General features: G+C 31.4%; 3 non-coding genes across 3 annotated transcripts; 1 reads left to right on the top strand and 2 right to left on the bottom strand.

Annotated features, from left to right (window-relative positions):
* Positions 1-262: 262 nt before the first annotated feature.
* TRNAV-CAC (transfer RNA valine (anticodon CAC)) lies at positions 263-336 on the bottom strand. The gene has a single exon. It is a non-coding gene; the product is annotated as a tRNA-Val (tRNA).
* A 144-nt stretch (positions 337-480) lies between these two features.
* Positions 481-552, top strand: TRNAG-UCC (transfer RNA glycine (anticodon UCC)). Its single transcript has one exon. It is a non-coding gene; the product is annotated as a tRNA-Gly (tRNA).
* A 115-nt stretch (positions 553-667) lies between these two features.
* TRNAE-CUC (transfer RNA glutamic acid (anticodon CUC)) lies at positions 668-740 on the bottom strand. The gene has a single exon. It is a non-coding gene; the product is annotated as a tRNA-Glu (tRNA).
* Between the last annotated feature and the right edge of the window lie 22780 nt (positions 741-23520).

The raw sequence follows: 23520 nt of genomic DNA, 5'->3' as shown, positions 1-23520 counted from the left end.
CCTGAGGTGAATCCACGTATCAGAGCCTCGCCCAAGAGCAAAACAGGGAGGATGAACGGAAGCCTCAGCTGATTTCAACTTGAGTATATCAGAGCCAGGTTTCGATCCTGGGACCTCTGGGTTATGGGCCCACCACGCTTCCGCTGCGCCACTCTGATGTGCTGCTTTGGTATAGAAATGCGCAAATTGGCCGCCTAAGCAAAGAGATCGCAATCTGTTCATTTAGCATTGAGCAAAGAAAGAAAAGACAAGTAGTAAGGTTTGTCTGAGCCCAGGTTCGAACTGGGGACCTTTAGTGTGTGAGACTAACGTGATAACCAACTACACCACCCAGACCTCTGATTTTTATTTCGAGTGACCAATTGTGTTCTACGCAACAGAGAAATAGAGAGTCAATGCGAATGCAATACTCCAATTACACGCGAAACAGTGGGCACACCTCAGCGAACCTGTCTTGCACATCGGATCCACTCAGACCTAGCGTTTGTAGTCCAACGGTTAGGATAATTGCCTTCCAAGCAATAGACCCGGGTTCGACTCCCGGCAGACGCACTCAAATCGACTCTGTCTTCCATTTGGCAGTTGATGTCGTATGGTAGAAGAAGCAAAATAGTTCCATGATTTTGTCAAGGAAAATCGTATCCTCCTAGAGGGAACAGCAAATGAATTCCGTTGCCGGGACTTGAACCCGGGTCTCTCGGGTGAGAGCCGAGTATCCTAACCAACTAGACTACAACGGATTGTTTTTCTTTTCGACCGCTAAACAGATTACCAACACGAATTTTGAAGCTAATTCAAGATTTCTTTCTGCCCAATCTTTTTACTGCGAGCTATTCGTACGTGAATGGCACGTGGAAAAGAAACAGGGCAATAACTACAAAAGGAGAGGCTGTGTACATCAATTTTTACACAGGAAATAGGGCAAAAGCCATTACAATGCAAAAGACGAAACACCAAATGCAAATAAAGCGCAAATCACTAGTCATGATGACATAAACATCAAATCAAAATACCTTAGCAATAATCCAATACGGTTCCAAGTTTCAAGACAAACTAGTCATTATTCCTTTCTAAAATAAAAACATAGAAATAAATCAAGAATGAAAGAAGAAGAGCATTAGACATAAAGCAAGAATGAAAGGAGAGGATATAAAAGAGTCAAGTAGACATATGTTGGGAAATCTCTTTAGGAAAAATTGGGAATATATTATCTCTATTAAAATTTCATATATGATGCATCGTAACTTCGACACAATGTATAACCCATTTTGTAGATTTGTAGAAGATTTCACGCGCTAAATTATGTTATGGAATATATCATAGAATCTACCATAAGAAACTCCCACAAATTATTATGTTATAAGATGTTCTCACATACAATTATGATATTAGACAATCTTACCTATTACACACATTAAAAAGTATTTTATATGTGACCTAAATTTCCACCTTAGAGTGAGACACCACTTTCTTACAAAAGGATAATATAATTGATAGATATGTCTTAAAAAGATTTTGAGCACTAGGATTTTTAAGGTTTATAGTACCCCCATCCCAATATTCTCATGCTTGTTGCATACCTTTCAATATAAAAATAAGACACTAAACAAATCATTAACATTTCTACCTAGAGTATAAGCATTTTGCCCTTGTAATGATAGTCATTATCTAAGAAGTTTGAACCACTAATGCTTTGCATATTTAAATTTTAATGAATCAATATTTTAAATCTCATTTTTTTCTATCCAAAGATTCCATTAGATTCATCCAACTTTTGATATTAGTCAAGTTTGAATTGCAGGTAATGCAATAAGGCTTTTATAAAACAACATGTTGATTCAAGGATTCACATAGTGATACTAATAAGGGTTCAGGTATTGCAACATGGCTTTTACAATAATATCTTCAGTTTAAGAATATAAAGGTAGGACCATAGATACCTATACCATCTCTTATATATGGCGCCCTATTGAAATGGTTATATAAAAGCATTGTAAAGTGGCCTTTGGGCCTACTATCGAACCAAAAAAAAGATTTTACTAAAAGAAAGAAGTAATAAAATAAAAATATTTAAAAATTCTATGATTCTAAAACTATAAAAAAGAACACCTTTTTGTGAAATTATTATCAAATTTTGCTATGAAATAGTGAAATCAACCATATGGATGTTTAAACATGCTATTGAATATGAAAAATGTCTCTATTAGAAAAATTAGATGCCTAGGTCTTATATTCATCACCTAATCATATATTAAAGCTATTTAGGTGAAGTGCATTTTAAATAATTACAAAAGGAGAACCGTATTGAACCGTATTGAATTATTGCTAAGGTATTTCGATTTGATCTTTATGTCATCCTAAATAATGATTTGCACTTTATTTACATTTGGTGTTCTATCTTTTGCATTGTAATGGATTTTCCCCTATTTCCTATGCAAAATTTGATACAACCTCTCCTTTTGTAGTTATTGACCTGTGTAGTGTCTACCCCTAGTTTACTTTTCATGTTATATTGTTGAATTCTTTTAGGCCAACTTCATGGTTATGTTTTATGATTAATGGTACTTAGTTAGCTGATTTGATTTGGATGTTATTTCATACTTAGTTATATATTTGATGAGCTACTTAGTACTCGGTTATTTCATGTGTTCATGTTTATTCTTTCGATGATGATACTTTGTATGTTCATATAGTGATTTCAGTTGTTTCATGGTGATAGTTAGATGGATTATTTATATACAATTTCCTATGGTTACTTACCACATACTTGCATGTGTATGGTGTATATGTATATTTTACTTTATGTTTGACGTCTCTAATGTGGTTGAGGGAGGGAGTCATAGTCACCTACTAGTAAGGATCTACAAGATGTACCACTCACCCCATTGCTTGTTTAGTTTAGATTTATATGTATATGTACATGTTTGAATTCTATGCATATTTCAGGTATCAGGCATTGACTTCCCTAAATTGCCAGGATGAGCATGCCCTATCACAATATCTCAATGGTAAAGAGGGGAGATAATTCTTGAGTCCAAATCCTAAACTTAAGCCAATTTTCCTAGAATATAAGATAATTATCCAAGTTATTCACCCTTTCAAATTTGTCAAAGTGATGTGAATTCGAAATTTCTACCCTTAAGTTTGAATCCACACTTTGTTTTATAGATAGGTTTTCTTATTCATAATGGTGGGTCTATTGTAATTTTTAGTTTTAATTAAATCAAATAAATAGAATATATAATTTAACAAAAAAAATTATAAAGAAAAATCAAAATTTTAATATATTTAATTAATTGAGAAATCAATTAAATAGAAGTATTAAATTTAAAAGTTTTAATTAAAGTTCCAAATTTGGTGTAATTATATTTATTTAATTTAATAATACTTAATTTAGGAGTTTCATTTTCATAATGAACTCTAGATATTATTATTAGTTAAATGAATAAATATACTTTTAAATATGTCTTGTGATCTAATAAAAGTAAGAGAGTAAATTAAATAAAGGTTATTTTAATTACATTGCAAATAGTTTGCACATGAAATTAAAACAAATCAATTAATAAAAGAAAATACTTTGTGTGTTCATAAAACTAGAAACCCTAAAGGAGAAAGCTCTTTATTAAGAAATTAGAGCTCATTTCTCCACACACAAGTTTGGAGGGACAAATTTTTGAAAAGGGTTTTGAGAGATGGGAGTTCTTGCAATTTTTGAGCATCTGTTTGGTTAGCATCAGACTGAGGTAGGAATTTTTTCTTGAGATTATCACAGTAGATTGCTTTGAATATTTCCTTTGTCTTCTTCGTGCTTGTGTGTGAATCTTGATCCAGAAATGGTTTTGGTTGAAACCATTGTTTGTTTTCAAAACTAGATCTATAATAAATTGATAGTTGGTTTGGAGGAATCATTGTTGTCCATATTTTTTTTTAAATGGAGTTTGCTAAAAAAGTCACATACTAGGTGTTTATTAGTAATTTTATAAAGAATATGTATATTGCATTGGGAGACATTTTTGTATTGTTTTATTTACAAATAATTTTTTTTTTAAAATAATGGAGGAGGGGTCGTGGCCTCCCCCCTTTGGTTGCAATGACAATGAACACTACCAAAGCAACAAACGTTGCTGAGGCAGTGAACTCTACCAAAGGAGCCAGGCCACTAAGCAACCACCCCATATTTTTGGGTTGTGATATTTTTTCTTATTGCATTTTGTTTTATTATAAATTTTTAATTATAGTAATAATGATTAGTAATTGTTATTTTATTATTTAATTTAATAATTATGATTATATATATATATATATATATATTAATAATAATTATTAGCATTATAATTATTATTATTACTAATTTTAATAATATTTAATTAAAATATTTTGTTCTATTATTTATTATTTAATAAATATATTTTATAAACAATAAAATAAAAAAATAGTTGTAATTAACTTTTAATTAAGAGACATTTTTAATAATTCTTTGATTACTGCTTTAATTTTTTTTTCATTTTATATGAATATTCTATTGTGTACTAAGGTGTTTTAATGGATTATTGGGTCATTTGAAATACTTGTGAACTTTAAAAAACTTCATCAAATGTGACACTTTGAAAATGGAAACTTGAACCCATTTGTAAATTGAATTTTTATGATTTCAAACCAAATGAACTATGGAACTACACTTGTTTCAAATTACTTGATGAGGTGTATGATTTACGTCATGTTGGGGTTGGGTTTAAATTATTGTATTGACCAATTAGGATGTCTAGAGGCTTGAGAGTTTTGTGTTAAGATGTTATGTGAACATCATGATAAATGTGATTTGATCTATGAGGTTTTGATCAACGTTTACATTGTGATTTCTAGGTGCTTATATAGGACTAATGTGGTCATTGTGAGTTGATGAGACTTTCTTCTATGAGATTAGGGTAGGTTATCTTTATGATGTTGGGAAGTAGCTTGTAATGGATGCCTGAGCCGTAAAGATGTTTCTTGGGTAACCCATTGTAAGTTGTATTAATAAGTGATAATATTTTATTGAATGAGTTTTAAATCAATTAATAAGAGTTCGCGGAGTTACTCGCCCATGCCTCTGGTGCTAGTATAGGCTAGGTTGGGAGTAGAGGGAACACTTGGTTGCGACCTTTCCTCATTAGTATCCCTTGTCTGTAAGAAAGGATATTGATGCCACATAGAGTCACTAGGGGTTCAGAGTCTAGAGAGGCTGCAAGGGTAACCTTAGAGTTGGCTCATGCAATGACACCTACCCACTTACATGGTAGGTCACCTATGTGTCTTTTTTGGATTTTGGATTAGATGTTATGCATGTCTTGATACCTTTGAGATAGATTGTTATTAGGCTCTTGACCTAGATTATGGTTGTGATTGTTGGATTTTTGTCTATATGGGACTTGAGATTGTGTCATGCCAAAAATACAAAGCAAAAACACACCAACACTTTTTTTTTTTTAAAGTGATAATAAGATAAAATGTAATACATAAGTATTCGAATAGAATCACTTAACTTCCTCATACTCAGGTATAATTATGAAATTTAAGTACCAATAAAATGTAAATTTTCTTAACATAATTTAAAACTTAAATTGCATAACTTAATATATATAAATCACCACGTTATATAATTAACCTCAATCAAATGAATAGGATTTCAAAACATAAGAATGCCATAGGAAGGTGAAACATCATTACATTTGATTTCAAGAAAACATATGCATAAACTAAAATACCAAAAAATCATACGCAAGAATATTACTCATTTTTTATCAACAAACACGCTTTAGTCATTTCTCATTCATTTTATCGAACCACCTGATTCAAGGGCTATGTTGGGAAAGAACCAAGAAGAACACCTAACATCATTGCCATTTCAACAATAAGTTTAAATATAACATTTTTACATAGGAATAATATCCCAAGGAGAAAACTCCCAACATAATTGAATTTCAATAACAATTCTGAATTTTCTTCTTGGCTCCACAATAGGGGAAACCATTACCAATTTCAGCAACACATCATGATGATCATGGAGAGAATGAAGACTAGCCAAGAACCAATCAAACATAACAAGAAGATAAATTCAAACATTCACTCCCATCCAGGTTTGCACAATAGTTTTGACATTGAACTAGACTAGGGGAGAAGGTGGATTTTTCCAATAGGAGATTTTAGACACATCACCATAGCAGGTGCCCTTTCTGGGCTAAAACTCAAGAACTTCCATTCTTCCATTCTTACATACCAAAACTCAAAATGTGGTTTGTGCTGACAGGTAGGGGCCCATAACACCCTACCCTCTCTCCCTCTTCTCATCCTAAGAAGAGACTCTACATTGTCGAAGTCCAACTAAAGACCTTCCCCTCATACATGGGCACTTCTGCCCTATCTGAGGGTGAGTAATGCCAATACATCCCATACAATCCCTTCAAAATTCAAAGAAAAAGACAAGGGAAAACATTTAAGAAAACCTATTTCAATCCCTCTCAACATATTCAACACACACACGAACATACATATGCAAACAAAATAACTTAAACATGCAACAAAACATGAAAAACATGAGCTGAAGGATTCCTACCTTCAAAATTAAGTTATGGCAATTGAACAATTTGAGATGAGCATTCCCTTTCTTCTCCCTCTCCTTCAATCTTGAATTCCACTCTAAAACTAGAGATTGGGTGAGCACTCAAACCCTCTCAATTTTGCCTCTAAATAAGATCCTAAACTCAACCACCTTCAAAAAGTAATAACTCCCCCACCTACCTACAAGTTCTAGAGTCTTCTAACTCAACTGGACATAAGGATAACCTCAAGGTGGAGTTAAAGTTATCCAACTCATGATGAAAACATTCAATTTTCGCAATAAAGAAAAAATGGGGTTTTTGGGTGACCATAAAAGTCGACAAAAGGGGCTAGGGGGTGGAAAATGCTCCCAACCCATACCCATACCACTTAGGTACTTAGATTTCATGATTTTTGGCCTTTAGGACTAATTACAAACCTATCAAAAGCCACAACCTTCAAAAATGCAAATTACTCACTAATCTTGATTAGGGTAATTAATCTCAATTACTAACTATAGCAAAAAGGTAACTAACCTAATCCAACTTAGATCTGTAGGTTACTCAGTTAACCCTAACTATCATGCTAGAATGCATAGACAATTTACAAGTGTCAAGCGACACTAAAAAATCACTATTACAAAACATTAACACTTAAAGATTACAAAATGATACATTCATTCAATCCACGATACAAATAAAATATGAACAATGAGGTTTGTGCCTTTTTCTAGACTCAACCTTAGTTTTCACAATTGGTACATAGGGTTCAGTTTTGTTTCTTTATTGGATTCCTCAACTAAAATATCCCTCACACTCATTGCACACATCAATAGCTCAAGAAAATCACACACACATATAAAACTCATCTAAGTAATCATTTCTCATTTCTACACACATTTAATCATAAGTAATTACATAATCAATATAACATATAACTTATTCATTAATTCAGATTAAGTACTAGAATAATCATTGTTAGGCATGCATATACCTAAACACCATAACATCACCAATAAGGCATAGTGAACCATCTGAATACATATAACCTAATCATCGTGGTACCAAAATTAACACCCTTATCATCAAGTGAAAATGCCTCATATCATTGTTAGTAAAATTTTAATGTTTAAATAGTTGAGATAATGTAGTAGTTCTAAAATCACTGAGTATTAAAACATGAATGTATCAACTGATCTTAATTTTCATTAGGACCTTCACAACATAAACCATTACTTCATACCAGTTTAAATCTCCTGTAATGGTTTTAACAGAGAATTCATATTTGATAAGTACATATGAGGAGGGACCTTGCATCCTCCCCAAGTAGCTTTTGACTTCCTCCTGGAAGTCGCACAACTAAAATATTCGTCTTGTGCTAGACCTTGCTTAGACTTATACCAAAATTTACTCTTATAAAAAGGATGATTAATAACTCACATACATACACATTAATGATAACCTATTTTCCTAAATACCATTTCTAAAAACATAGTTCAATCCAAAACTCTGACATGGTTACATTTTCTAGGGTCAAATACTTCTTAAAACATGTTGGTCACAAATGAACAACATTCTAGTCTAGTATATTATACTTATAGAGTCTCTAATAATAATAATATAATAAGATATTGTAAATTCCACATACCCACTCATTGAGTAATAGCTTTATGAGACTCCCTCAAATGAGGTTTAATATTAAGCAACTTGGCAGTTTATTCAATGTTAAATACTTTCCCTTTAGAGTTCTACAACGCAATGATTCTTGATAGGACACTCAAAATGTTCATCACTACACATACACCTTTTCATCTAGGAGCCCATTCGGTTAACTTGTAATCTTAATCAGATTTATGTTGGGGTGCAATTTCATTACTCATAACAGTCAACAAACATTCGTTGGTCATATTTTTGAAATCCTAGGAGAGGGTGGGGCACAAATACTCTCACTAATAGTCCCCATACCTAACAGCTATACATCCACTTGATTGTTAGGAATCCCTTTTGGTAGGCCCATCATATGTCACTTTTCCAACAAACTTTACAAGAAATAGCCTCAAAATTAAATTCAACATCAAGGATGAAACATCCTAAGAAAAATTCTAAAACAAAAGAAATAACGAGTGGCCACAATAGTAAAATTTTAATAAAGAAAAAAAGACATAACCAAGAGGCAAAATAGAATCGTCAATAATATAGTTGGCTAAATAGCCCCACATCACACTATTGGCAAACAAGAAGAACATTAAAATATCGACATCTGAAATCAAACAAATAAGGAAATAAATCCAATTATTCACAAAATTTACATTACTGACATAATGCGGCCATACCAGGGTCACTGAGGAAAATGAGGGATCCTAGGTCTTTCAATTACATTGCAAGGATCTTGAATTGATTTTTGATGGCGGTCTAACAACCATTTCACTCAAACTCTGATTGATCCCATATACTAACTACATTCTTATCTTCATTGACATCGCCCTACAATTAGGGTTTGTTGTACTAAGGCATTTTCCATTATCAAAACTCACTCAAAAGTGCAAATGTGAGGATACTAAAATGAGTCTCCATCAATCCTCTTGTTGTTATATTGGTTTCCTGTCGAAGAATCTAAACATGGAGGAACTTCAGTGTTAGTAGAGTTGTACTTTGAGTTGTAGTTACAATATCAAATCTCTTATCCTTAATTCATCATTATTACATATTAGGGCATCTACCCATGAACTTTCTTAAACCAATTTCACCATTACTACACTAGTTGAAGTTGTGCTATCAATCTCACCAAATTGGTATGATCCTCTACTCATATATAGATATATCACTACCCGTGTTATTCCACCATTTACACAAGTTCTAATTATCATCCGATAATGTACTGAATGCTATTGTTCTTATCTAATTCCATATTCCATGTCTCCTAGTCATAATGACTTATAAATTCATCCTTAGGTTGCAGTTTTGCAACTATTTAGGTATAAAACCAGTAGTAGGATGTTGTCAATGTCAAAGTTTACTTATTCACTCTTACAACTATCTCCTTGTTGTCGATATAGGCATCATTATTGATCTTATCATGCCTCATGGTTTATAATCCTTTTATTACTTAACTCTTATACCTAAACCTTTTGTTCGTATTAGGATGGTGACCTCATCTTGACTTTATTTTCTCTAATTTGTAGGCTTATAATTGATCCAATAATTTCAATCTAGAGTCTACGAGCATTTTCTTGATAGTTAAAATTTAGTATTACTCATATTTATCTAATAAGCCTGCTGACATAATTAAACTCACATAACCCTATCTTAGAAGTTTACATTTTCCCACCATTTAATTTTCGTTCTTACCACCATATTTTTAGATAGATTTAATCCCTGATTAGGGTTCCACTACTCAGTTTTGTTTGAATGACTTGATTGATTAACATTTAGGTTTAATTGCAAAGGTACAAATTCCAACTCCAATTACATTTTAGGGTTTCCAAGTTTCCATGTCGACTATGATGCTATCCCCTTAACACTATACTAATATTTAATTCTAGATATTATCAAAACTTATTTTGAACTAATTTAAAATGTTAAAACATTTATCAATAAACTATTTACAACTTTTAACTCATCTTCTATCATAATCCGACTCATCATATCAAATTACCTAATCAACTCAAGATTTTAATACTTGTCGATCCACTAACCACCTACTAGGTTTAAAGTCCAAAAGCAAACTATTCCAATACTATAATTGTCACCTTAATTTAAATCCTAACAAAAGACTAATAATATAGAATTTCTAATTAATTCATTTCCAATCCTACCTTTCACTTAACTACTAAGAATGCTATCTAACAATAACCAACACCGTCATCATAACTCTAATCCCTAAAATGACTTCGACATCCTACACCAAAATATATAGTAATTATTATTTTTAAAATTAATAATTATTATTATCCATTAACATAATTTCTAAAATAACAATCAATTCTTTAGATAAAGTTACCCTTTATAATTCAATGTAATAAATTGAATAACTAAAACATGATAATAACACCTTAAATACAATTCTAAACTGAAAACAAACATATCAAAATATTTAATACAATTTATATAAATAATAAAAATAACATTATAAAACATTAAATAAATTAATATATATTTTTTGTAAGAATATGATGCAACTAATTCCATCATGAATCTAACAATTTTATATAATCCTATAACAAACTCTTTAAATACAATCTTCCTTAGAATAACTCTATCAATATTGAATCCAACCCTTTTAAAAGGACAAGACATAAATATATTTCAACTAAATTAAATTGGAATAATAATAATTAAATTATTAATCTTACTTACTTTAAATAGTTAATACTAATCTCAAATCAACTAATACTTAACTGCAAATCTAACATTTACATTCATAAGAATAACACTTAAAAAAAAAACCTATAACTATCACTAATTTATATTTAGCTTATTAACCAATTTAACATTACCACTAACTAACTATACTAAATGGAAACATGCCACACCTTACTTATAAAAAAAATATACTAACTAAAATCTCAACATAACAAACTTAAAATAACATTAAAATTAAAACGAAAATGTTAACTCACTAACAATCACCACTAATTTAACATCTAAGACTAAATTAGAATTACTATATTGTAAACCTTGACTAACACTTAATTCAACACCTATCATAATTTTTAACAAAAAAAAATTAAAATTAAAAAAAAAATAAATTAAAAAAAAAAAAAAATAAATTAAAAAAAAAAAAAAATATATATATATATATACATATATATATACATATATACATATATATATATATACATATATATATATGTGTGTGTATATATATATATGTATATATATATGTATATATGTATATATATATGTATATATATATGTATGTATATATATATGTATATGTATATATGTATATATATATGTATATGTATATATGTATATATATATGTATATGTATATATGTATATATATATGTATATGTATATATGTATATATATATGTATATGTATATATGTATATATATATGTATATGTATATATGTATATATATATGTATATGTATATATGTATATATATATGTATATGTATATATGTATATATATATGTATATATATATATATATATATATATATAATATAATATAACTAACTACATTTTAACACTAACACATACTAACATCTAACATAACCCCAACTTTTCCCTTTACCTCTAACTAACTTACCCATACTAATCCTAACTAACCCCACCCAAACTTACCCATTTCCAAGGTATTTGGGCACCTCCCAATACACCTCATGTGGACCAAGGTCTATCCCATGTTAGAGTATGCTAGGGAAAGGATGCAGGCACATGAAAAATGGAGGGAGAGTAAAGTGAATGTTCAACTTGGTTGGCTGGGGACTATTATCCCTCCAACACCCTTCTTCCACATGGCTACCCCACTTGCCACCTCTTCCTTTCTTCTTAAGGGCATGATGACTTCAGCATGTGGGTACATGGTCCAAGACCTGTCAAGGGAAATCTTGTCCCCCCCACATCACAAACCTAACTAAAAGGCTGATTTCAATTGTAGGAAAGGGGATGGGAGTTTTTAAAAAAAATTATTTGCATTGACCTTTTTCTTTGTCTTGCATGCCTACCAAGGCTGGGAAAAAAAATGCAACAAGGGAGTATGCTTGGGTTAAGTGGAGTTGGATGTTTTAAGAAAAAGGTAATATTTAGACTTTAACAAACCTACCTCATTTTATGTTTGTTCCTTTATTCCATTGTCATGTCAGAACAAGTACGCCAATGGAGAAAAGATGGAATGTAGGCTTGACAGCAATAAATTGCTCCTCCAATCACACTTCTCCCACGTGGCTACTCCACTTGCTTTATCTACCAAAAAAAAATAAAATTGGAAGCCATGCATTATAGAATGTGGTTTGGGATTCGATGCATGAGTTTAGTACTCATGCAAGAAGGAATTCTTGGAATTTTTTGAGATGCTCCAACTGAAATTTAAAGTGACTTCAACAAGGTCTCCATTAGGGCACATGCTCCAAGACCTATAAAGGTTCTAACCACACATTCCGCAATGTCATGTGCTTTGAAAGACCCCTTAAAGATGAAGGGTGAGGTCATCAAAGAGGAGGTGGATGAAAGGGGATGTTTTTGCATTAAAACCTCTGACTTTATGTTTTAAAGGGGAAACTTTACCCCATTTTTCCAAACACATGGAATAGATATGTAAGGGATCCAATGCATGGGATAAGGGAAAGTAATGGTAAGTGAATAACTTAGGTAAGGTTGATAGGAGTAGCTATAAAATAAAGTTTAGTGGGTGGGTGGGTTTTAGATTTTAGATTTTTATGTTTATAGTTATATTTATATTTATTATTATTTTCTTTAATTTTGAAATATCTATTATGTTTAAAGAGACATTTAGAGAATCTTTTAAGATTCTTTGTTCAAGAGAGGGGATTAATCCATTCCCTATACAAAAGACAGAACTATTTTCCTCAAAAGATGACCAAATTTTCTCAAGCCCCCATTTTTTTCTTCTAAGTGTTAATTTTTCAATGCAAAAATATATTTTCATGACAAAGGGAGTATATATATATATATATATATATATATATTTTTTTTTTTTTTTTGTTCTAATTTGGTTTATAACAAAGATGGGTTTTAATGTAATGCTTGAGTATTCAAATAAGAGTGTTATGCTCCCTGATAAACATGAGAGTACAAATTAATACCAATCGTAACATCAAATTTTCTTCAGTTTAAGTATTGGTGTCACAATTTAGGAGGAATACATTTTCTTATTAAGTTTCTACAAGGGAAATCCCTGCTTCATATAGTAAAATTTAAATGTCCACACTCAGCATGGACCCATTATTGCCCAAGTGCCATGCAACTGGTCTCTGATACCAAAATGTTATGCCCAAAATATAGGGCAAAAACACACTAACAATTTTTATTTTTAAAAAAAGTGATAATAGGATTAAATGTAATACATAAGTATTTGAATAGAATTACTTAACTTCCTCATACTCAAGTATAATTACAAAATTTAAGTACCAATCAAATGCAAATTTTCTTAACATATTTTAAAACTTTAATTGCATAATTTAATATATATAAATCATCATATTATATAATTAACCTCAATCAAATGAATATGATCTCATAACATAAGAATGTCGCACGAAGGTGAAACATCATTACATCCAATTTCAAGAAAACATATGCATAAACTGAAATACTAGAAATATCATAAGTAGGAATATTACTCATTTTTTATCAATAAACATGCTTCAGTCATTTCTCATTCATTTTATTGAACCACCTGATTCAAGGGCTCTGCTAAGAAAGAACCAAGAAGAAAACTCGACATCATTGTTATTTCAACAATAAGTTTAAATATAACAATTTTACACAGGAATAATATCCCAAGAAGAAAACTCCCAACATAATTGAATTTCAATAACAATTCTAAATTTCCTTCTTGGCTCCACAACAGGGGAAACCATTACCAATTTTTGTAACACATCATGGTAATCATGGAGAGAATGAAGACTGATTGGGAGCCAACCAAACATAACAAGAAGAAAAATTCAAACATTCACTCCCATCCAGGTTTGCACAACAGGTTTGATATTGAACTTGACTAGGGAGAAGGTGAATTTTTCCAACAGGAGATGTCAGTCACAACACCATAATAGGTTCCCTTTTAGGGCTAAAACTCAAGAACTTCCATTCTTACATACCAAAACTCAAAACATGGTTTGTGCTAACGGGTAGGGGCCCATAACACCCTACTCTCTCTCTCTCCCTCTTCTCATCCTGAGAAGAGACTCTACACTATTCGAGTCCAATTAAAGACCTTATCCTCATACATGGCCACTTCTGCCCTATTTGAGGGTGAGTAATGCCAATACATCCCATACAATCCCTTAGAAATTTAAAGCAAAAGATAAGGGAAAACATTTAACAAAACCTATTTCAATCCCTTCCAACATATTCAATACACACACATGAACTTACATATGCAAACAAAATAACTTAAGCTTGTAACAAAACATGAACAACATGAGCTAAGGGATTCCTACCTTTAAAATCGGGTTATGGCAATTGAATAATTTGAGATGAGCATTCCCTTCCTTCTCCTTCTCCTTCAATCCTGAATTCCACTATAAAACTAGAGGTTGGGTGAACACTCAAACCCTCTCAATTTTTTCTCAAAATAAGATCCTAAACTCAACCACCTTCAAAAAGTAATAACTCTTCCACTTGCCTACAAGTTTTAGAGTCTTCTAACTCAACTAGACATAAGGATAACCTCAAGGTGGAGTTAAAGTTATCCAACTCATGATGAAACCATTCAATTTTCGCAATAAAGCAAAAATGGGGTTTTTGGGTGACCATAAAAGTCAACAAAAGGGGCTAGGGGGGTGAAAAATGCCCCCAACCCATACCCATACCCATACCTCTTAGGTACTTAGATTTCATGATTTTTGACCTTTAGGACTAATTATGAACCTATCAAAAGCTAGGAATTTTTAGGACTTTCTAACAACTTTCAAAAATGCAAATTACTCACTAATCTTGATTACGATAATTAATCTCAATTACTAACTGATTAGCAAAAAGGTAACTAACCTAATCCAACTTAGATCTTTAGGTTACTTGGTTAACCCTAACTATCATGCTAGAATGCATATACAATTTACGAGTGTTAAGCGACACTAAAAAATCACTGTTGCAAAACATTAACACTTAAAGATTACAAAATGATACATTCATTCAATCCACAATACAAATAAAATACGAACAATGGGGTTTGTGCTTTTTGTTAGACTCAACCCTAGTTTCCACAATTGGTACATAGGGTTTAGTTTTGTTTCTCTATTAGATTCCTCAGCTAAAATATCTTGCACACTCATTGCACACATTAATAGCTCAAGAAAATCAATGCCTATATATATATAACTCATCAGGAAAATCACATAACTCGAAACATAAATCTTTTATTTAAGTAATTCTTTCTCATTTACACACATTTAATCATCAATAATTACATAATCAATATAACATATAACTTATTCGCTAATTTAGATTAAGTAGTAGAATAATCATCGTTAGGCATGCAAATGCCTAAACATCATAACATTACCAATAAGGAATATTGAACCATCTAAATACATATAACCTAATAATCATGGTACCAAAATCAACACCCTTATCATTAGGTGAAAATGCCTCATATCATTGTTAGTGAAATTTTAATGTTTAAACAATCGAGATAATGTAGTAGTTCTCGAATCACTGAGTATTAAAACACAGATGTATCAACTGATCTTAATTTTCATTAGGACCTTCACAACGTAAAATATTACTTCATATCTATTTAAATCTCCTATAATGGTTTTAACAGAGAATTCATATTTGATAAGTACATATAAGGAGGGACCTTACAGATTGTCTCCTTAGCATGGTGGGAGTAGACCATTTAGGTTCCACAAGGTCAGGTGGTAATGTTTCTTATACCATTGAGATTCGATAGTTGGATGTCATTGTTGGATGTACTTCTACAATTGTTCTATTATTCTAATCTTGTGATTGGTCATAATTTGATTTACTATACTTGATTATTGGAGATCTTATGAGATGCTAGATCTTTTCTTGATGTATATTATTTTAGCATTTCATACCCTGTGATTTGTATAGAGGATGATTATGCATTATGGTGCCATGTGGAATCTTTTGTACTTGTATATTATTCATTTGATTTGTACTTATTCTATGATGTAGATTTTGTTATACATGCATGTTATGTATGGAAATGATTATTATTACCACGTAGCCTAAAGCTACCTTCCACTTGGAACTATACTAGATTATTGCTAAGATATTTTGATTTGATGTTTATGTCATCCTAAATAATGATTTGCGATTTATTTGCATTTGGTGTTCCATCTTTTGCATTGTAATGGCTTTTTCCCTATTTCCTTATGTAAAATTTGATACAAGTTCTCCTTTTGTAGTTATTGACTTGTTTCTTTTCCCGGTGCCATTCTCGTAACATTTACCTAACATGCATGGTACTTATCTACATATAAGAAAAGCATTTAATGCGTAAATTGTCTAACATGCATGTTATGTTTGAAAATTTTTATTACCAAGCAGCCTATAGCTACCTTCCACTTGGAACTATACTAGATTATTGCTAAGATATTTTGATTTTATTTTTTAAGTAATAAAAATTTACCTAACATGCATGGTACTTATCCACACATAATATGAAATATCTGATATCTTTATTGGAAGAGATAATTTGTATGTTTTCTTATAAGAAAGTCAACATCTTTCCCTAACTAGAATTTAGAATGAAATAAGTTAACTTTCTCACCACTATCCCCGAGTTCAAGTGTATAACCTTTATGTGTATCATTAAGATTAACTTCCTCAAACACTTTTAAATTGATTTCAAGAACAACTCCTTTCTTCATAGAAAAAGGAAATGAATTATTCAATCTACAATTTCATAGATTTGCTAGCAATAGTTGGGATATGTATTTTTGAAGAATCTTGGATGTATAACTCTAAAAAAAATTTAGTTATGATGGGCTTCCCTTCTAGCTGGGAAGGCTCATCTAGAATGATAATGCTTTTAATTCCTATCTTTCTTTTTTTGGTTCCATATAATGGTTGATAATCAATACTAACATGTCCTCCTTGTTAGCACAATTAAATTTCACAAGGAGTATAGTTTGTAGCTATCTTCAATTGTACTTAGTTGAGGGCATAAATAGTAGTACTAATGACTTCTCTCCAAAATGTTTGTGCAACTTCTTTGTCAAATAAAAATGTTCTAGCACAATCAAATATTCATCTATGTCATTTTGTTGTGGAGTCTTCAGTGCAAATAATTTCCTTTTGATTCCATTTTCATTGCAAAATACAATAAAATCACCTCCTTTATCATATCTTAAGAACTTCATTTTCTTACCTATTTTTGTCTCAAATATTTCTTTATACTATTTAAACATTTTAATTGCATCAAATTTTTCTTTTAGAAACATCACAAACGTTATCCTTGAGTAGCAATTAATAAACAAAATGAATCACCCATCACCATAGTAGCTTTTTATTCTTACTAGACCATACAGATCAATATGAACTAACTCCAAGATATCTTTAGACGAGTTAGAATTTCTTAAAGAACTTGATTTAGTCATCTTACCAGTCTGACATTCCTTGTAGATAACCTTATCAAGCTTGTTTAACCTCAATAAACATCTAACTCTTCTTTTCTTACTAACCTTGATCAAGTTATCAAAATTTACATGAAAGAAAATTTTCTGACACAACTATAGACCTTAACTTCTTGAAATTAGACATCTATTTGCATAATTTAGATTGAATAATTTACTTTTGGATTGATCACCAATAACAGTCAAAACTCCAACAGCTTCATTGATCTTCACCTTTTAGTTCTAAAAGTCTAGTCGTCGACCTGTATTATTTAATTGTGCAATACATTCTAGTTTAGTCTGTGAATCTAATAAGAATTATCACATGTAATCTTTCCATTTAACATAATGAATCATTTTCCTCTTACAAATAATGGAGCATCATTACCAAGTATAACAAATCCTCCATCATATTCTTCCAAGTTTTTGAACTTTTCAATATCATGAGTCATATGATGTGAACATCCACTATATCAATAATCCATGTATCATTTTTATCAACTTGAGAAACAAGGGATTTTTCATCTTCATGCCTTTCTTCTTTTACGCCATCCTTCATAGCCACATAAACAACTTCCTTACCTTCTTTATATTCATCTAATTCTTCACCAGTTTGGCCTTCCTCAACTAGGTAGCAGACTTCTTTCCTTTATCCTTATTATCTCTAAATCTCTAGTATCCAATCTCCTTCTTGTCTTTCCTATCATTTGTTTCATTTTCAAGATGCTTAGATGACACATGACCAATCTTGTTGCAATTAAAACATTTCAGAGGTAATTTACCTTTACACTTTCCTTTTCCTCTTGGTAGCCTCTTTGCCAATAGTTCTTCCAACTCTTCTAGATCTTTTTCCTTAGATAGTAAATTGTCATTGTCACTTCCACCTAAACTATGATGGATATATTTTTCTCTTTCTTTCCTTGAACAACCAATGGTTAGAGATGATTTGAAAGTAGCTTCTATCTTCAGTAAACTATTATTGAAGTTACTAAGGTCAAATACAGTTAGCCTATCAATCAAAGCATCAAGTGTAACAACATTACCAGGTATAAATCTAAATTCTTGAATAGCATAAACTTTAATAACATAAGGAGGTAATATATTTCTAAGAATTTTTCTTGCCACATCCTCACTTATTATTCCACCAACTCCTTTGATAGCACTTATAACATCCTTTATTCTAAAATTTTATTGTGCAATATTTTCACCTTCTTGCATTCTCAGCTCATCAAATTTTTCTCTTAGACATTCAACCTTTCCCCTTAGTACATTTCAATCACCTCTATAAATATGTGCAAGTTTTTCCCACATCTCCTCTTTTGTATCATAGTTCTTGACATCATCGAATTTATCCATAGTTAGAGAATAAGCTATCTTGATCATTAAAGTGTTGTTTTCTTGTTTTCCCTCATCATCTCAATTTTCATCGATCCAAGTGGTGGTCAAGTGTAGTCATTATCCAAGCAGTGTAATGCATAATCTTTTATTATAGAAAGGTATAGCTTCATCCTTCTTTCCATGTAGGGAACTGTAACTTGTTAAATTGAGATACCTCTCTCTTGTACATCTTCAAATCTTTAGCTCAAGTATTTTAGAATTTTATGTTTAAGCACCAAATGCTATAATACTAATTGTTAGATAACTAGGGGGTAGGCACAGTAAGGTGAATCAGTTATCCTATGTCCCTTTAATGATTTTTACCTTATAAAACTTATCAGCAATTAACTTAGTCCAACATTCAACCAATGACATTAATATACACCAATATCACTAGTAAATTTGAACTCAATTTTTGATGAATTTTGGTTGAAATTTTGACCTAGGTTGGTTGAAATTTCCACCAATTAGTTCATTGTAATTTTTCTCATCAAAATTTTGACCAACTTGGAGGCTGGTCAAAATTTTGACCAATAGTTGGTCAAAATGGTTTTTTGTCTACTGATCTTGATTCAACCGAGTATTGGTCAAAAATTTTTAATGTTTGGTCAAAATTTTGATCAATTCTTTGTGGAGAACTTTCAAGAATTGGTCAAAATTGTTGACATATCAGTCAAGTTTACTATTAGTGACATAAATTTATTCAAATTGCAAGTATCTAATGAGCTTATTGTACAGTTAATAGTGTTAACCAAGTATTTCATTTGTTATTGAGTTCTATAGTTTCTACCAAGTCCTTTGGACAAATTTTAGTGTGTACTGAACAGTTACAACTACTATGAAGATCAACAGTGTAAATCAAGCATCTTAGTGTATGTTAGGTTTACTAGTGCAAACTAAGGTGTGTAGTGCTTACTGAGTTCACAGTTGATATGGTGTGAGTCCTGTGTTAACCAAGTGATTCAGTTTATATCGAGCTTGTAGTGGAAGCATTGACCGAGATAGATAGTGTGAATTAAGTGATTCAGTTTATATGCTGAGTTTCATAGTATTCACCAAGTCACCAGTGCAAATCGAGTTCAAGAATACTTGGAAGTGATCAGTATGGATAGAGCTTCTACATCTACTGAGTGTATGACGATGTTGAGCATTGACAATGGATGCTGAGTACCAAAACCTTACTAAGTTAGTACTCATAACCCAAGTGTCTACATTTGAGCCAACTTTGTAATATTTGTGTAAACTTGTATTGTGGCCGACTTTGTAATTGTATAATTGGATTGGTAGATATGTAATAAATTGTATCATATCCAAATGTGTGCATGCAATGCAATGCAATCAATGTAATTAGAGAAGACTAGAAAGAGAAAATTACAAAAGGCTACAACAATATAAGGAGAAGCAAAGATATATTTATCATAGCAAGGTGATTTATACACTCAAAGGAATCTCAGCAAACCAAGTTGCAGTTCAGAGATCGGCTAGTACTTCATCCTAATAGGTGGATCAATCAAATCCTTTAACAAGGTAGACCTAACAGTCTTATGCAAATCTCTTTACCAAGTGCATACTTCATTATGTGTTTGTAAATCCTTTAACAAGGTGGACCTAGCAGTCCTTATAGCTCCTAATAGGGCAGATCATCAAAAGTGATCAATTTAATCCTTAATAGGCCAACTTTATGCTACAATACTAAAGCTTGTGGGTATCATCCCCACCCCAGTTTTACTTTCTATTTGGAAGGTTTCTAGGTCACCAAATCTATGTGTCAAAGTGCTATGTATGCTTTCATGTTTTCAATTTCTTATGCATATAATCAAATCAGAATATATACAAAGGATTAATTTAGTAATTGAAGATAGAAGTTTTAAAGTTATTGATTCACCCCTCCCCTCTCAGTAACTTATCCTTTCATAATATTTCCAACAATTGGTATCAAAGCCTAGTTGTTCTCAAAGAAAGTTCAATAGTTTGAGCAAAGATCAAAGACCATGGAAATATTTAGACTTGACAAGGCTATTGATAATGAGAAGTTGGATTTGGAAATGGCTATTGCACAACTCAAGAAAGAAAAGGAGCAACTCTCTCAATCTTTGAAAAGAAGAAAATATCTTACAATTCAAATGAATGATCATCTCTACATTGAAGACCTTCATTCAATAGGTAGCTCAAATGAAGAAAATGAAGCAATCAAAGAACTCTTGGAAAAGAATGGTTTTCTATAAGAAGAAGTGAAAAAACTAAGAAGAGAGCAAGAAATTCAGTCAATAAGGCTATGTGAAGTCATGGAAGAGAAAAATAAGATAAAAGAATAAATAGAAGGAAAATATTATGAGATTCAACATCTATCCCTCCAAAATACTGACTTCATTAATCAACTCACAAATGAAAATGAAGAAATCATGAATCTAAGGTCAGAAAATGAAAGATTACAAAATGATCTAAACTCTAAAAGGAAAATCAATGAAAGATTGATGAAGATCTCAAAGAAAGTGCTCAAAAATTGCAACTTGACCGAAGTTCAAGTTTTGCTCATTTCAATAAGATTAGATTTTTGACAGATATGTAGGCAAAATTACTTAGAGAAGAAGCAAGAATCAGATCTACATTGGTAGATATCCAAAATATGATTCTTCCTATCATGGATGCACTACAAAAGTATATTGCACATGCAAAAAACCTCATCCATGACAATAATTTCTCCATAGCAGACCACATGATTGAGTTGTTAGTAGAAGTGTAGATTGTACTACACAAATGTAAGGTCTTGCAGGACAATTGGGACAAAACTTTGGCACTCATATTAAAGGTACATTCAGACTTCCTATCTCATGTTGGCATTACTATGTAAATATATACAATAAATCTTTGGCATTAATGTCAAAAAGGGGGAGATAGATGAAGAAATATGTAAAAAGGTAAGGGGAAGAAAAAGTAATGTAAAAAGTTATAAAAATAGTGGAGGAGAAAGATGTGAAAGAAGAATGCACAACATGTACAACTAGTGTATATTGTAAGGAGATGTATTCAGATGTATAGTATACTATATATTACACTATGGAGGACCCTTACCATGTAGATATAGACATCTTACAAAACCAATTTTGAAAAATCTCAAAAATAGTATTCCATCGAGCTAGAATCATAAGGCAATGGATAAAGGTATTTAGGAACTTTTTTTTTTAAAAATTCAATTTTGGCTAATAAGTGTTTTTGTCACTAATGCCAAAGGGGGAGATTGTTGACATATCAATCAAGTATGTTATTAGTGACATACACTTACTCAGATTGTAAGCATATATCGAGCTTATTGTATAGTTAATAGTGTTAACCAAGCATTTCAATTCTTACTAAGTTCTATAGTTGCTACCAAGTCCTTTGGACAAATTTTAGTGTGTACTGAGCAGTTAAAACTACTGTGAAGATCAATAGTGTAAACCAAGCATCTCAGTGAATGCTGAGTTTACCAATGCAAACTGAGCTATGCAATGCTTATCAAGTTCAAAATTGATATGATGTGAGTATAGTATTATCCAAGCTACTCAGTGTTAACCAAGTGATTGAGTATATATTGAGCTCATAGTGGAAGCATCGACTAAGTTAGATAGTGTGAATCAAGTGATTCAATTTATATGTTGAGTTTCACAATATTCATCGAGTCACCAGTGTAGATCAAGTTCAAGACTACTTTGAAGTGATTAGTATGGACTAAGATTGTACATCTACTGAGTGTATGATGGAGTCGAGCATTGATAGTGGATGCTAAGTACCAAAACTTCACCAAGTCAGTCTTTAGAACCTTAGTCTCTACATTTGAGTCAACTTTGTAATATTTGTGTAAACTTTTATTGTGGCTAACTTTGTAATTGTATAATTGGATTGGTATATATGTAATTAATTGTATCATATCCAAATGTGTGGATGCAATGCAATGTAATTGAATGTAATTAGAGAAGAGTAGAAAGAAAAAATTACACAAGGCTATAGTAGTATAAGGAGCAATAAAGATATATCTATAACAACAAGGCAATTTATACACTCAAAATAATCTAACTCAACAAACCAAGTTGTAGATCAGAGATCAACTACTTCTTCATCCTAATAGGTGGATTAGTCAAATCCTTTAACAAGATAGAATTAACAATCTTATGCAAATCTCTTTATCAAGTGCATACTTCATTGTATGTTTGTAAATCCTTTAACAAGATTGACCTAGCAGTCCTTATTGCTCCTAACAAGGTAGATCATCAGAAGTGATCAATGTAAGCCTTAACAGGCCAAATTTATGTTGTAGTA

The sequence above is a fragment of the Cupressus sempervirens genome, chromosome 4 (genome assembly GCF_028749045.1).
Source record: "Cupressus sempervirens isolate cs-2001-9-10 chromosome 4, ASM2874904v1, whole genome shotgun sequence".
In the NCBI taxonomy this organism is placed as follows: domain Eukaryota; kingdom Viridiplantae; phylum Streptophyta; class Pinopsida; order Cupressales; family Cupressaceae; genus Cupressus; species Cupressus sempervirens.
This window is presented reverse-complemented; position numbering and strand designations above follow the sequence as displayed.